We start from the raw sequence: 17,882 nt of genomic DNA, 5'->3' as shown, positions 1-17,882 counted from the left end.
TATGTTCTTCTTTAGATGTATGTATTATCGTAATGTGAAATATTGGAGTGACTTTCATAACATGTATGAGTTCATAGGTTAATTGACTTATTTTTTACATATTAACAGCTTTTCAGTTCCTCAAGTTTAAATTAGTCTTGTTCTATAGACTTGTAATATCCTTGGATCCGGGACTTTCATTCCAAGCCGAGAGCTTCCCTTGTACATTTTAAACAAATCTTCAATAAAAAGTACACGAAAAAATAACCTTTTAGATCATAAGATTATAGTCTAACGTACTATTGAAATTTGAGACTAGAAAACGGGCTTCTTAATTTTATAGTCACTACCCAAAACTTATCTGCTATCTACTCATACCTAAATATATTATATTTTTCAATATTGAAATTTTATAATGTTGAGTTAGATCAGTAGTTATAGCACGGTGAGTTGGAACGGTGATGTTAAACACGTGTATTCAACTTTTTTATAGTCCTTAACAGATAGGATGTGTATACATGTTATAGTATTTTGCCTATCATGTCGCAACAGGATTTGAAACTTATAAAAATATATTTAACCTAAATAATACATTTTTAGGTATTAATTATAGGTAAAAGAGGAGTTGATTAGGACAACAGGAGAGGTTTAAATGTGTATTGTTGATTATTAAATAGTAATATTAAACGCAACAGGCACCATAAATAAATGATAACAACCATACATTTCAATACATAATTCCTAACAGTCATGCAACTGAAAAATCGGGTTATTCAAACGTGTTTAAGTGTTGTGTTTTTGAATACTACGTGTGACAGAGTTATAAACTGAGGCATATCAAAGCTATATATCGGTGCGACGATTGATCTTGCTACACCCCCCCCCAGACCAACACGTCCCTCAAACCCTGTCTTTAATAAGACAAAAAAAACACCTTTTTCCTCCTTCTAAAAAAGCAGGATGGTAGGATGGTAATCCATCCTATTATTTTAATTTTGCGTCCCATTTGATTTAATTCTCATCAGTCCCGTTTCGAATGGTGGCGAGTTTCATTTCTCGGTAAAAAAACAAAGGTTCTAAACGTTCTACGAGTCACTTTTATATTACATAGAATATTGACCTTAAAATTAAATAATCGTCCAAAATGTGAGTCCAGCGTTGCACAGCTTTAGGTTGAGAATTATTATCTATTTAATATATAGATGTTGATGAATTTTGAATTAAAACCCTATAAAATCATAATGTATTTTTTATACGGTGGCCCAATAATGACCATCTTAAGGGTATTTATTTGGATTAAAACCGTAGTTGTTATGCTAGTTATGCCTGTAGTTGTATTTCTAGCTCCGTGAAGAAGGCTGTGTAATATGCTTATGTGGAAATGATATGAAAATGTGTTGTAATTGAATAGAAAGAATAACAAATAAATTCCAAGAATTCCTTTGCACATTTATCTCACACATTACAGGGTTTTTCGATATTAATATATATATTTTAATTTAGGTGTTCACTTAATAGGGCTGCTGATATATTAAATATTTAAGTAAATAAGTACAACTGAGCACCCTGAATATTATATTTTATAAAAAGAAGTTATTATCTAAACAAACTAAGATTTATAAAATATAATATTCAGGGTGCTCAGTTGTACTTATTTACTTAAATATTTAATATATATATATATATAGGTAAAGTTTAAACACAGGTATGAACTGACGGCCACAGACTGTTTTGATTACACGGAAAGGTCAGTGAGCTCCGAATAGCTGAGTGTTAACGATCCATAACCTCGTCAACATTACCTAAGAACACAAACAAAACATTAATACAACGCGTAAACAACATTAACTAAACAGTAATACAATCTTCCCTTAACATAGATGTTTTAAGTTCATAGCCACGTAAAATAAAAGCAATCTGTTTAAAGCAAGCTCAGATAGTAATGCAGACAAAGTTGTCTTGGGAACAAATTGACCATTGTTCCCAAGTGGCTTGTAGCCAAAATATTGTGCACTCATCTTAAACTGGGACAGTAATGATGTCGCTCAATTGAAATATACCAGGCATACTGTACAGTTTTAACATAATATTAGTAATTTAAAAGAAACATAATACTTTTATTTATTAACTGGTATTTTTGTTGTTGTTTGTTATCAAAATTTCACAACTTTCTAAAAACATTGTACATTCCAAATCGTCCATGATATGTTTATCATCTATTTTGTAAATAATTGTGTTTTGCTTGAACGTTGGTCTATCACATTCCTCATAGGTTATACCTTGCCAAGAGAAAATAAAACTAATACTGACAATATATTTTTAATTTAGTCTCCTAAAAAAATAAAATAACGAGACATTGTACAATGAAGGCGGTTGACATTATTTGCGAGTATCACAATAAGAAGTCTTATTCACACGGAAGCTAAAGTACTCATTGCCTATTCATTATTTTTATGTTTGAATAATTAATTAAATAGAATAGTGAATCAGATAGAGAACTGCTTTTAACACGCTAAGCATTCAATGTCTGTGAAATTGTTCGAATTCAATAATTCATAGACAAATTGAATACTGGCACTCATCTAACAGGTAATGGATCTTAATATTTATACCCACGTTAACATTGTAGCATAAAGAGTTTCAATTCAGATGGCTTCCAGGTCAATGGTTTAATGTGAGCTAAAGGTTGATACAATCCTTTGATCACTGTAGCGAGACGAACTAGGAAATTTGCTTTAATATTCTCTTTAAATTGTGAGCGGATTTCATCCCTATGTTATGCTTTTACTTCTAGAAGATTCAAGGTAATTTAGTATACTTGATTTAAAGTTAAGAGGGGAATAATTTTTATGACCGTTTGAAAAAAAAACCTACACAACCTATGTTAAATGTTTTAGTAAGCAGCGAAAAAATGAGTACTTTCGTACAGCTTAGCACTTGTCTGAGAAAAGTACTTAAGTATTAGATGAAGGATGAGTACTTTGGTACTAGACACAGGGGTCGTACTTTGACACTAGATAAAGGGTAACACCATGATATTAGAAAAAAGGATTACCGTACTTTGTTGCTGTACTGTGGTACAACAACAAAAATTATTAGAGCATATAAGCACTCAAAAGGGAAAACTTAACTGCTATACAATGGGGAAACTCTTATCTATATAATTAATACGCCAACACAAAATTTGTCTTTTGAACTCCTCTACCATATCTCGATTGTGACCATTGACGTCTAGTTGGAAAGAGCGTGTCACGTAGATTTGCAAACTGGCCTTAAATTTTTGAAAAAGTCTCTTGGGCTCTGCCCCAGTGGCTTTTTAAGTTCCTATGTTATCCTTATGAAGAAAATATTTGTTTACATTATGATCAACTGGATGATTTAATTGCTGTTAATATTTAAGTAGCGATTCAATGAAATGCATCCTACAAAAATAAAATTTTACTGACTTGGTTGAAATTAATTATTTACTCTTTGAAATTGGGTTTGCGAACATATTACAATAGAAAAAGTGAGAAAGCCTGGGTAATTTGATATATTTAACCAAATAAGAACACTGAATTGACACAGTACTGTATTTCCTGGCAATCATTAAAAGAACCTATTTGCATCTGTATGGAAACATAAAAAGTCATAGAACACCACGAAGTAGAAGAAATGGAGATAATGTTTTTAAGAATGTATTATCGTTATTAGCCTAATGAAGAACTCCTGCAAGATGAAGATTCCTACAAAGGATGAACGAGGATGTTAGCCGATGTGCTACAACTTTTATTAGGACACATGGACTTAACTTTGCGATAATTGCAGATGAAAGCCCTCTTAAGGCTAAATAAATCTGGTACGTCAAGGACATTTATTCTATGTTTCCATAAAAGTCAAGTGATTTTTAGAAGAATATGACTATTTTTAAGAAATCATTTTCATTGAAGGATTTAATTATTATTCGCAGTTAAGGGAAACAAAAACCCACCAGAACAACATCAGGCCTTTTACTCTGCATTTTCACAGTAAAATATAATTAGTGTTATTACAGCAACTAACCAAAAGAACACCAATAATTGAACAAATAAAATTGTGACAGACAGGTTATGCAAGAAGTCGTCTAGGTAATGATTACACATTTAGCTATTACAAAAAAATAAATTTGTAAACATATTGCAGGTGACAATGGTAGTACCATGCAGGCTACATTAGCAATAACGAAGATAAACATGGACAACCTTATGCGGCTATAAACCAGGAAATATTTGTAGAAAACACTAAAAAAGGCAATATCAGCTTATGAAATGAGATAAAATATTTACAGGAAATGTTGATTATGTCGAATTCGAGCAACATGTATCGGATAAATAATATTCTTAAACTAGTCCGAACAAATAAATTTAAAATATATATGTTCGAAATCAAACAATACACTCGTTCAGCTACTGCCAATATGCATATTGTATACTTTGCAATCTTAATACGTGCAAATAGTGAGGAACCAGACCTGTGCATAACTGGTTTCGAGCAAAGGTAAAAATGGAAAATATTTATCGGTGTATATTTGTATACAATTGCTTACCAAACTGTTTGAGAATAGTGTGGTTCATGATCTGGTATATCAGTGTTACCTGCAATAAATTGGTTGTATGAAGACTCGTGGAGATATTATAAAGAAACCCTGTACTCCCCTGAAACCCTGCACATTAGTATAAGTTGATAAACAAACAAATAGAATTTTACAATTTTTTAAAAACTCAATTACATTATATCAATATGCTTCCAACAGCAATTACCTCTACTTCTGTGACCAATCTATATAATTTAAGAAAATAAACATAGAACCCTAAACGGTACTACACAAAAGGTTTTGAAATCTAATAGTACTACCACGTGTAAATAGGATGTAGTGCTTCTTTTTAGCCTCATGTGAATTACAACGTTCGTAATCACATGCCTTGAAAAGCTGCAAGATAAAATAAATGAGAAAGTAAAGTATGCCAAATTAACGAACAGCTGTCTCTTTGGATCTGGTCCAAGTAGAATCCATGTTTCTTCTTGAACTAAGTAAACACACTCTTTTATTTGGCTACATTAGTAGTTTTCTGTGGTGACAAGAATAAGTATGGGTATTTTTAGAACAACAAATTGGAACTTTCGTTCATATAATTACTTTTTCTTCCATTATATAATTTTAAGGTTTAAACAACACACGGCAATCGATTAAAAAGTAATTATTCATATTATACTTCAGGTGAAGAAAAAAATCTTACGTCCACATTTCAATATGGTAATATAATAGTGTATTTAATCTATTATTAAAGTTGCACACAATGTGAAAATTTTATCTTAACTGAAAGATAAATGTATAATCACAAAATTGAAATAGTAAAAGGTAACTTGTTGCAAAGTTAAATTCATTTAAAAAAAAATTTAAAATAAAAAAAGTTCTTGAAGAAGTATTGGCAATAGTATCCTATCTAACTGGACAGTTACGTATGTTATAGCCCCTTTTTGAGATAATTGACTTCAGAATCATAAGAAATTTTGTTAGTTTTAATCTTAGTGGAGATTCAACCTTCTTAGTGGACCTCTTAAACGAACAGTTATAGTTATATGTATCAAATGCCTTAAGCCAGACACGATAGCGTTGAACATAGACAAATACCTGCATAAATTACCACAACCACAAATAATTATTATTCCATAAATTGCTCATGCATAAATTATTCATTGGGAATTAAAACTCTGATTTTAATATCTTATATGTAAAAAAATGGACCAGAATTATTTTACCTACTTAATAAATACATTTGAATACATAATAAGTACAGTTTCATACCGAGATACAAAATATTTACTTTAAGGCTAATTTAGCTCAAACTTATTCAAACTACCCTGTGTTCTTATAAAATGCATAAAAATAATTACACTTAACAGTTGTGATAACAATAACATTCTATAAGCTTTAAAACTCATAGATTTTGTGAAAAACTTAGGCAAAAACGGGGGAATTCTGTGTCATTGTCAAAGAGGACATCACGATCGATATCCCAGCTTTGGCCCTGGCCCGGCAACACACTAGTTGCATATCTTAGTTGCTTTCCAGATAGTTGCCCTGGATTTATATGGTCTATGGTTTTGCAAAACAAAATTAGTTCACTTTAAAGCACAATCCATAAGATATACCAAATGTGTCTATAAATACTTCACTTAATTTAATCCAGGGTTTAAATCAAACATATTGACATTCATTTACAGCTTATAGTGTACATTATTATCTTACAAATGTATTGCAAACTTTAAGCGGAAAACATAACTTAGTAAATGCAATAACATATAAATTACTGATGTAGAACATATACAATCCTGAGTTTAATTAACAGTATGAAAAATACATCAACAATTTTGGTCTACTTTGTAAAATAAACTAAAAACTTTGTTTTTATGTCGTCCATTGCATTTTTGTCCAAAAGGGGACTGGTGTCATATATACAAATATCAATTATTTAAATATATAATATCTTACCAAATCTCATACCGCAGTATTTAAACCGAAGTAAACATCACTATGTTTAAATCATGTGTTGACAGTATTGAAAACAAATGTTGGGATCATTTTGTTTCAACACTGCTTTAAAAAAGTGCTGTTATTTACAATTTTAATCGAAAAAGAAGTTCTGTTGTTAAAACTAACACTGCTGTCATAAACATAGTGTCCCTTGTATTTTTGGCAACTTGAGTGTGCTGTAAACGTGGTGTTATTACTTATGAGACACAAAATTTAATAGATTTCATATAAACACTTTTAATGTCTAACACATCAAAAAAGTTCCAAATGTAATTAATGACAATAAGATAATTTGGGATTGAGTTAATATATCCTGAAATAAACATGTACGATTAACCTTAGACTAATGCAAAAGGTTAACGCTGCTTGTAAAATGTTGGATATGAGGACTAGTTAGATTGCGAAGTGACTTTATATTAGTAAATAGATTCTACAAAATAGTGCACAATTTGAAGTTCTTTTTTAAAGGAATATAATTAATACGAGGACATCTATTTTATATCCGTACTCGATTTATCTAGCAAGACAACAAAAAACTACGAAAATGAAAAAAAAAGCTTAGACCAAAACACATTATAAATGTGTTATTTTAATTTTATCACAGGTATACAACGTTTAAAAGTTCATAAGAAAAACTAAATAATATATTATGATATATTGCAAAAAGTTCAATACAAACTAGAAAAGGCTATTTAGACATACTTTCGACAAGGGTATTGAAACCTATCTTATGTAGGAATTCGACATCAATTTTATCCTTCCATGGTACTAAGCTCCGATAATATAAGTTAACTGCCATATCCCTAAATAATATGTGAGGGCGAAAACGTATATTTCATCTTGTTAATTTGTTATTCATACAAAATCATATAGATGAAAACTCACTTGAATCCCTGAAACCGAGGACGGTAGTTGTGGGTCCAATGACACACGTACGTTACTAGGGTAATCAAAGAATATTTCAAATATTTCAGCTATATTGCGATTGAAGAATTCTGCTAAGGCCCTCATAAAGAGTATTTAGCAATACGAGCGCAGATGGCTTGTTCTCACCAGTTCCAATTGGAAAACATTTAATCCCAGTCTACTTTGCCATGTATAAACATTGTTGGTTGTGTTTTTTCAATTTCCAAGTGTGATTGGAAGTATCTCTTTTAACTTGTGTTTTTTGCTATTTCTACAAACATACACCATCTCGTAACTTTAGAGTAGCTGATTAAAACCATTTTAATTCAGTTTATTATTCATTGTAAAGTACCCATAATTTATTTCAGGATAACAGATATACTCTTGCATATGATCTAGTAACCAATCAAATTCGCAAAATGCTATATTATATAAATAATTATTTTGGAATAAAAATATAGTTTGATAATAACGTAAATTCTTTTGTGGTTAATTGCTTTAGACTACGTTTTAAAATATATGCAACACACTCCAGTTTTATTGTATTATTTAAAAATTTTCACGACCAATCGAAATACTTTTTAGTAAATCGTAAATTATAAAATTACTAATAGTATGCGCATATAGCATAATTGCTTTACCAATTATCGAAGTCACCAAAGCGATAGACAGATGGCACAGCAGTGATTTTAATCAAGTCACAATTGTCTGCCATACAATCAATGTCACCCCAGGACTTCCGTAACTCTGTTGTAATCGCATACAGGAAAGCTTACAGTTACGTGTTACGTATACATGCATAGAATAAACAAGGGTCAAAATACCTTAATTATTGGCATACAGCTTTATAAATTAAACAAACTTGAAATATCTTAAACGTACGAGACACTATGGTTAGTAATTTATCATGAAAAATTTTTATTTTCGATACATAAAAATTAATTTAAATTCAAATTTTTTATGATTGCAACGATATTATACGCTTAATAAACCAATATAGATTACCCAAGTTAAATAAAGAGGATAAAAGAAAAGGAGAGCCAGGTAGACTACAACTTTATGCACTTAGCCGTAATATAATTTCTCAAAAGGATTCTCTCTCTTCAAACCACCCGGTAAAGCTTAGCAACAGTCGGTATCTTCTAAAGCGAGTTGAAAACGTTTAATTAAATTTTCAAAATCAAACCATTTATATTATCTAAAAACTATTTAAAATAATGTTGTACCGATACTAAAGATATTGTGTCAAACTGGGTTATACAATTAACATAGAAGTTTATTGGATACTTTCACATTGTTACCATCGAGATTCATATTAAATGTGACTACATTCCATATTTCCGAAGTGGTTTTATGCAACTACCACACTGAGTGAAAAGTAAAAAAAAAAAAAAAAAAACACTTACGTTTACCATCAGTTACCTCAACAATGTAGCTTCCCTAATGCACATTAACCCTTAAACAAAGTCTTTCTCTTTGTGCTGGTTTTGGATCCGTGCGAATTTTATTTTATACGTACACCATGTGATGAACAAATAATGAAGCGCTAATGCCACATACCCTATTATGACTAACCGTTTCCCCAGCAAAATCACCAGGAATAATTAATTTAAGCTACCAAATATGTTCTTATATATAACAAATATTGCATGGAGTTTATCAAAAATAATATATGTAATATCCCTACATGTACCATGTAGGGAATATTACTTATATTTTAGCTAGACCTTTCAAAGTTCTGCAGGTTGTTATTATTTTCCCTTTCCAATAGAGCGGCACGTCTTTTGTTGGCAAGGGCTCGAGTGTCTATTGATGTTAAGTTACCATGGCAACCTTTATTTACCAAAATGCTTTTTAAAAAGTCAAAGTGTTCGTCACATTACTTTAGTTCAATTTTAAACTTTCACTGACATTTTGCTTACGATTTACTCTACAAAATCACTGGCTTCAAAGTGTTATTAGTGGAAGAGAACGCAGGCTTCTTAAAGCTGTTTTTATTACTACTGTACCACTATTTCAAACATAGTAAACATACAAAGCCATAACGTTTCTAGGAGCATAATGGTTTTCACTGTTTTCTTTTAGTTATATTTTTGTTTTAATACAATTTACTGTGCTCAACCAAAACAGAATTGTTTTTAATGTCCAAAAGTGCCATTCTACAATTTATTTGCATAAATGGTAGATATCAAACTGTCAGGAGCAAGACAACTTCTGTCGTCACAAATCCCAATTTAAAAATAACATCTAAAATTTTTGTTTCATACAACATTCTGCAAATTTGTGAAGTGATAAAAAGAATACTCCCTATGATCAATCAGTTTGCATGAAATTGTACAAAGTCCATCCTAACAGTTGAACGATCAATTTAGTTTCCGATGATATGGTCGAGAGCATTTGGAAACATGGTCACTCCATTACAGCACATGTGTAATCCATAAAGTCTCTTTATTGCGTTCGTACAATCCAGTCTATTAATGTTCAATTAGATTTTTTTTCATTTCAGTTTTATAGTTTGTTTCCAAACCTATGGAACCGTAGATCTATAAAAAAAAATTATTATCACAGCGGACATTTTTTATTTTTCCAATATATCCTTGTAAATTACGTTTGCAGGATTTTGATTTATTAGAAATTAAAACTTAACCTTAAAAATAAAAAAAATAAATTTTGCAGGCTGGTCAGGGGGGTTTTTATTCGTATTAGGTATCCTTATTACATTAAAACATACTAAAATAGAGTATTCATTAAAATAATGGTAAAGTATTGCGAAGTAAGTAATGAGAGATACCTAGTAGGCCTAGTTAACTTTTAGCACTATTAATTTGAAAGCATATTTTACTTCGATCTTTATTAACACATTTTTCTTTTTCATTGATCTTTGAAACATTACCGTCGTTTATCTTTATCATTAATGCCAAATAATGTTCAAGTCAGTTAAAAAAAAATCTACTCTAATTGTTAATATTAAACACTTAGCCTATAATGAACAATTATGTTACTATGTCGCTTTAATTATTTGATCTTCTGGAAGGATGAATACTAGAAAAGTGTAATATCTGTAGCTACACACGCTAATAACAGAGAATGGGAAGGATGGACAAAGGTCTCAACGGAAGCCCAAGGCGGCTAGCCACTGCTTTTATCACATTGGTTACTCTACTAAAAGCTCTTGTATTTGCTTTCATCTTAAATTGTGAACACGAAAGTTTAAAAGCGTTTGACCACTTGTTATTACCCAAGAAAGAATCTAGTTCACCTTTTTCCATCCTTGTGTAGCTAGCTGGTAAAAAGGTGTTGCAATAAATGTTCAGAGTATTGGAAAAGGAATGTTTTCAAGCATTCTGTGGCGTTGAAGGAATTTATATTATCTATGGACTAGTCAGTTTACTTAAAACTCTACTTTAATTGTATAAATTAAACGCTTAGATAATGGATTTTTATTCATAACACTTTGAGTATGTAGCTAAATACTCAACGTTCATAGTGATGGAAGAATCCAAATTAGTTTTATACAAAAATAAATCCAATAAAATTTAAATTTCCTAAACAAACTGTATTTTTGTATATATTTTCAGAACGATATATACAACAATGCTCACCTATGATAGTTATTTTAAGACCTCTGAAAATACTCATGTCACATCTCCAATATAAATAAAATGCAATTAATAAAATCTTTGATTATGATTCTCATTAGAGATTACACATATCCCTGGGAAATCTTATAATAAATTATGAAAGTAAGATATACATTAACGATACAGATTCAAAAATATAGATGAAGAAGGGTCGTATATTACGAGTAAATTGTGGAGTTTCAACACATACAATCACGATTATAACTTTATAATGGTAGACCCAATTTTAAGTTAAATGAGATAAAAACAAAATGAGGATATTTTAAGATGGATTACTATTTAATACCAATCCATAATTATTTTTGCTACCTTGGTTTCAGTAATATAATTAACGATTTTCAGTATTTTCCTCAAGATTTAGATGATTTTGTAATACTGAATGAATTTTGTAATTTTTCCTAAGAATAGACATCTTTTGGACTTTAAAACATGCACTCAGATACTACTTAATAGCTTATTCCCTATATGGGAAATTCACTAAAAATGAAATTTATATTTAAAGTCATTAACATACTCGTATCTTTGTTTAATACATTTTACTGCAGTTTTAGAATGATAATATTGAGTGCTTTAATTTCAGTAAAGGCAAAAATCACTGGAATAACAGTAAAATATAACCCACGACTATACTATATGATTATTTCATTAATATAATTCAAAATTACATTAACTTGTCTTAGAAATAATTGTTACCTGTTAGCTTACAATGTATAACCATAACCTTGATTTTTGTGTTGATTGTTTTATTTTAGAACATTAAATATGTAACATAGACAAAATCAATATAGTTACATATCAACTGAATAGTAACCTCTTGTTTTTTGCGTTAAACTTTTAAATATTTAAACGTAAAATTATTAGCTCCTAAACCCTTAGTAGCAGATATAATTAAATGCTCCTAAAGTAATGGCCATTAACGCTATGTGGCCTTGGCTACTTACAATATTCATTTTTTTTTTTTTTTTTTTTTTTTTTTTTTTTTTTTTTTTTAAAAGAGGTTGGCGGCCTCTTTTACCTTGCATTTGCCCGTCCACATAGACTACAGATCTGTGCGTGGAACGTATCCAGCAAAGCAAGGGGTGAGCCGGTACAGTACAAAGGTGAACTGTACTGATAAAAGTTTGTGGCAGTGACCAAGATCCGAACCCACGACACTGCTGCCTTGGGCCCGAAGTCCGCGACGCTACCAACTGAGCCACCGACTCACCAGATTTTAAGTACTGAAACAAAATCTACTAACTTAACTTTCAATAAATATTTCTAGTAGTTAAAATAACTATTACAACTGATTGTAATTGACACCTTGTAAAGTTCTTAGTTAATTATTTAACTGCTGTATATTTTAAAGCAAATGTTATTTTATATGTTGTAAAGTTATAGAAATATGTTTTTCACGGCTGATAGTTTCTATCTTTGACTCGAATAACTGCCTCGTGTGCTTTTCATTATAAAGGTTTACATATTCAAATGTTTGCTTGGATACGACCCAGTTTTCCTTACCCAAGGCAGAGAGCGGAAATACTATTTACATTGTGCTCATGTTTGTTCACCCATCGTTTTTCGAGACTTGGTTTTATTTAACATGTACATTAAATAGAAATTGTTACGTACAAAATTTAATTTGGAGGCGTCCTCCAAAGTGCAATGAATATTACATGTATATTATAGAGTGCCTTTTACAGGTATTAAGACTAACACAACACAGTGCCTACTCTTCAAATTTTAAAGATTTCTAAGGAAAGCACACAACTTTATCAAAAATAGCAAAATAAAATTTCGAGCTTATATCTGAGTTTTCATAAAAATTGAATGTATCATAAAAGAATTATTGGGTCTTCTTTATTTTTAATTTTAATTACATGTTTTCATAGAGAGTAGGAATGATAGCCCAAACCAAACGATATGGCATGGACCAAAGCAATTAAACAGCGTTAAAGTTATAAAGTGATCGATCAGTTGTGTGATGCAAATGTTTTATTTTGGACAAATCAATTTATATAATTTGTTGTTATAAGTTTTTCAACATGCCATTCACGTAACCACGTATTCATTCAAGATTGAAATTAAAATTGTAAATATGTGTTGTAAGTGAAATAAACCCTCAATACTGCACGTACATATTAGGTAGGTAACAGCTATGTACAATATAATCCATAAATGGGAAATAGTGGAAAGGCTCAGGAGTACTACATTGTGAAGAGGTATTTAGGCCAATAATATAATTTAACTAAACTATGAACTTAGAACTCATAACTCAAAATATACCCAGTTCAGTTTATAGTTTAAATAAGTAATAATAGTAAGTAATAAGTCATAATAATAAGTCATTTATTGGGCCAAATTGACAATACTTGCATTAGCCAAGTCAGTACAAGAAAAATAAATTTATTACATCTTAATAAAAAAAATTCCTTACTGAAAAAATCTATAACTAAATAACTAAACATGCGCACATGACTTTGTGAATGACCACTAAAGTAGGTATTCACGGACGCTGTAAAATGATCTGTCTAACAACATGGACTTTAGACCTGTTCTAAATGTTTTTGGATCTTGTTCGGCCTTCAGTTGAGGTGGAAGTCTATTAAATAGTTTTACGGAATTGTAATGGAAGTTTCTTTGAAAGAAAGAAGTGGAATGCCGGGGAATTGGTAGATTTAAAGTATTGCGCAATGGATACCTGGAAGTTTTTGCAGATGAGAAAATGGAAGTATTTTTGCTATGGAAAGATAGAGTTTCGAGGATGTAAATAGATGGGAAAGTTACAATTTTAAATTCTCTGAAATAATCTCTGCATGATTGTTGTTTGGAAATAGAAAACACAATTCGAATTGCCCTTCTCTGAAGCCTAAACAAGAACCTAGTCCTCTCAATTTCGCACCCCCAAACAGGAACCGCATAAGTCAGATGAGGGTAGACAAGCCCATAATAGGCTGATAATTGGACATCAGTGGTGGCTGATTGGCTGAGAACTCTCAGCATAAATATACCCACCGATACTTTCTTGCTAACGTGCTCGATGTGGCTGTGGAATTTGAGGTTTTCATCAAGGACAAGACCGAGGAATTTTACTTCTGAAGAAGGGGAGATAGTGTTATCGTCGAGGAGAATGTTCAAGTCATAGTGGGACCGTTCTAACCGGTTAGAAATGGAAAATTGGACTATTTGGGTTTTTTGCGCGTTCAAGATTAGGTCATTTTCTTCACACCACTGAAGAAGGGAGTTCGATTCCAGAAAGGTGACAAGTTCCAGTTCCTCCATACTAATAAGTCAAATCCCAATTTCATTGTTATCGTGTGATAATTTTCAAACTATTCGAGTTCATGGTATTGGACGTAGAAAATAATAAGGAAATAATATTATATGAAGAGTGAAAGTGAACAAATAAAACAGTTCGTGACGGAATAAACACAACGGAGACACAAATTGCAAGTTAATCCAGCAATATTTGGTGACAGCACGCGCAGTACATGGCAATAGCTCAAACGTGTGTTCAATACATGATGTCTCTAAATTTGTTGTTTAAGTCTTAGTCGCAAGATTTAGATAGAATCAGGTCAAAACCTTTCCAGTTTTCCAAATAGGACAATTAGTTGATTATTTTGCTTTCAACTGCTCCTTTGGTTTGTTATACGATTATGTACACGTATTTAATTTCCAAATTCCATATAAGCACATTATTCAATTTTACAGTGCCTCATTTAAGTCATATTTTCAATTAGTTTAAATCCAATCCACCCCAAAATACATTATTTTACACCCCTGTCAATACGTTGGATACAGACCAAAAACATTCTTAAAAAAGGTTATGTTTTCTGACATAACACGTAAATAAAGTAAGAGTGTATTTACATTTTTACTTACTCCACAGTATACAGGTTAAGGGTTGGTTCGTCAAATTGGGGATATACGTATTAAGTGTCACAATGTATTATGATTGAATATGGTGGTACTTTTTTAGGCAAGGAAAGATTTTTCTTTTGATTCAAATTTCTGTTATTCACAAGACGGTAAATATACAAAATAGATGGTAAGTGGTGGCCGATTTCGATTGAACACTCCTATCACCATCAGACCCAATAGGCGAATGACAAGAATCTTGAATGGCGTCCCTACATGTACCCTATTGATTGGCTACCGGAAGCACCGGCCAATACATTTTTATCCTCGCCACCCTAAGTTGAGGCAGCCCAAGACCGCACGGCGTATACGTAGTGCGGCCTTGGGCTGCCTCAAATTAGGGTGGCGAGGACTATACTCCACCAGGCATGGCTCACAAATTTTTCATTTGTTCACACACAAGACCAAAAACAATTTTTAAATTCCCTGCTAAAAATTTAATATAACAAAATGAGAAATACTTTTAGCTCCTCGATTTTATAATAGTTTAAAGGTTTACTTTAAACGATAGCAGCGTGCCCTGAAACAGGCTATACATCAATTTCTTCTCTAAACTGTTTTTGACACTCATATAATGAAATTGAGAGTAAAGGAATGGATTAGTCGGTATATGTTTAAGTTCCATGGACAAGAACCTGTAGGATTGCATGTCTAAATCGATCATCCTTCTTTGTGACATTGTATATTAGTTGGCATTGTACGGAGTTCAACTATTAAATGTTCAGTTTACGCGTATTTTGATGAATGAAAATTGAACCCAAAAATATTACCCCCCTTTATTTTAATAAACCCAATATCTTTTATCAAGGCATTAAATAATCATCTTACTTCAACTTAAATATGTAACAGATAAGGTGGACGAGAGAAAGATAAGGAGAGGGAGAGAAGGAGAGAGATAGGCCAGGTGGACTACAACTCTCTGCACTTAGGCGTAATATAATTTCACAAAAGGAAACTCCCTTCTCCTACCCCCCCCCCCCCCCAATACAGCCTAGATATCAGTCTTATGTATTTTGTAAGATGATCAACAAACCAATAAAGAAATAATATTTGAATATAACTTTAGTTAGTTATAGACGTTTTAAACACTATTTGTTAGCTCTATTTATATTATCATGCATGCCTTTAGTTTGTCATGATTGTAATGTAAGACTTTTGTGTAAATTAATTACTTATGTATAATTCCAATCATCATGGAAATTGTTATCTTGCTAGCTTACTACTCTTAAAAGTTTTCAAATTTGTATTAGCTTGGAACATGTCTTATATTCTGCACTTCTGAATATAAAGTTTTTTCTGATCATCTTTAAAAGTTTATCCGCTAAACTGATTAAGATTACTAATTATTAATATCTTTACATACACTTTATTATTTCACTGTAATATTGAAATTGTAGTTTTGTTTCAAGTAATTAGTACCATATGCACGAGAATTAAATTTAAACGTGCATTTATCGATGTAATTTGAGTTGTTTGTGTATTTTTCAATACTATTTTTGTATTTTTAATCAAAACATTCCTTTCTATTAACCATTATATGCATCGTGAGTTTGTAAATATAGGCTTACTGTTTGTAATACCACAAAATCTATCAGAAAAATGCATACTAATTGAAAATAGTAAATTCCTCGACGATTCAGTTTTTGTTTTACATAAAGACTAAGAAATCTTCAAATTTGTTACTGAGGTTATCCAATTGCTGTACCTACACATGTTGGTAACAGTTGAGAATGATAATGATTGACAAAGGTCTCGACGGAGTGCCCAAGGCTACTGCTACTGCTTTTATCACATTGGTTACTCTACTAAAAGCTCTTGTATTTTTCCTTCCGAATAAATAGTGAATACTCTTCACCACGTTTGGCTGCTTATTATTTACACAAGCAAGCTTTTCCTTATTTTATCCTGCACCAAGATACATATAATGCCTTATAAATATTTGTAATAATAGTTTTATTGTGTGTAAATGTATCCGATCCTCTGAGAGGAAGGTTTCTTTTATAATTCAATATTCTAGATAGAGTTTAAATTTTAATCAACATTTTCTTAAGAAAAAAATGTATATGTATGATCAATCATCTGGTCCATACATATTAATGCGTTTTGTAGAGCGTCAAGTAATGGAAAAAAATAAGGAACGTATATTTATGTAAAAAAATATTGAAAACTAAAGTTAGTATTACTTAAATTACCCTTTCTACACTAAAATGTGCCTCAGACACATTAATGTATTACCGAAAGATAAAATCCTCTTTTAAAAACGGGAGCACATTTATATTTGTTTTCCTCCTTCTCATGAAGCATTAGTAAAATGGTGTTGTTATACGTCTTAAGAATTCATAAATAAGAAGAATCTCTTCCCGATGCTAACAACAAATCACCGTTGACGATACAATGTGAATATTTATGCGTTAGCGTTACTACATAAAAAAAACATACATTAAAAAAATAACATTGATGTAGGCTACCAAAAGACATTTTGCATATGTGATAAAAAAAGAATTCAAAATTGATTATCACGAATCTGCAGTTTACCTACATTAGGAGTACCTATATGACATTTTGAGATATTTGTATTGTGTATGTAGAATAAATAGACCATTATGAACACCAAAAACAATAATTAGTTACTGGACCTATTCATTAATCCGGGGTATATTTCGAATGTTAAAAAATTCACAAGTCATAAAAAACCCATCTTGCCACTTATTAGTTTTTGTGTAGATAATTTCAGATACATAAAGTTCACACTTAAGTATATTATTTAAATAAAAACAGGTTCGATCGTTTTGTCAGGATTTGTATGAGACATAAGCATACGTAGAGTGAAAGTGAATACCTATAACAGTTCGTGACGGAATAAACACAACGGAGACACAAATTGCAAGTTAATCCAGGGATAT

At 31.1% G+C, this 17,882-nt stretch overlaps 1 protein-coding gene across 1 annotated transcript in view; it reads left to right on the top strand.

Annotated features, from left to right (window-relative positions):
- LOC129000902 (adenylate cyclase type 3) overlaps positions 1-17,882 on the top strand; it is a 99,625-nt gene that overhangs the window by 34,143 nt on the left and 47,600 nt on the right. The gene's annotated exons all lie outside the window — the stretch shown is intronic.

This window comes from Macrosteles quadrilineatus, unplaced genomic scaffold, assembly GCF_028750875.1.
Source record: "Macrosteles quadrilineatus isolate MER2022 unplaced genomic scaffold, UCM_ALF_1.0 Scaffold_8__2_contigs__length_117827958, whole genome shotgun sequence".
Classification (NCBI taxonomy): Eukaryota; Metazoa; Arthropoda; class Insecta; order Hemiptera; family Cicadellidae; genus Macrosteles; species Macrosteles quadrilineatus.
The sequence above is the reverse complement of the archived record's forward strand: the minus strand, read 5'-3'. Positions and strand labels throughout refer to the sequence as shown.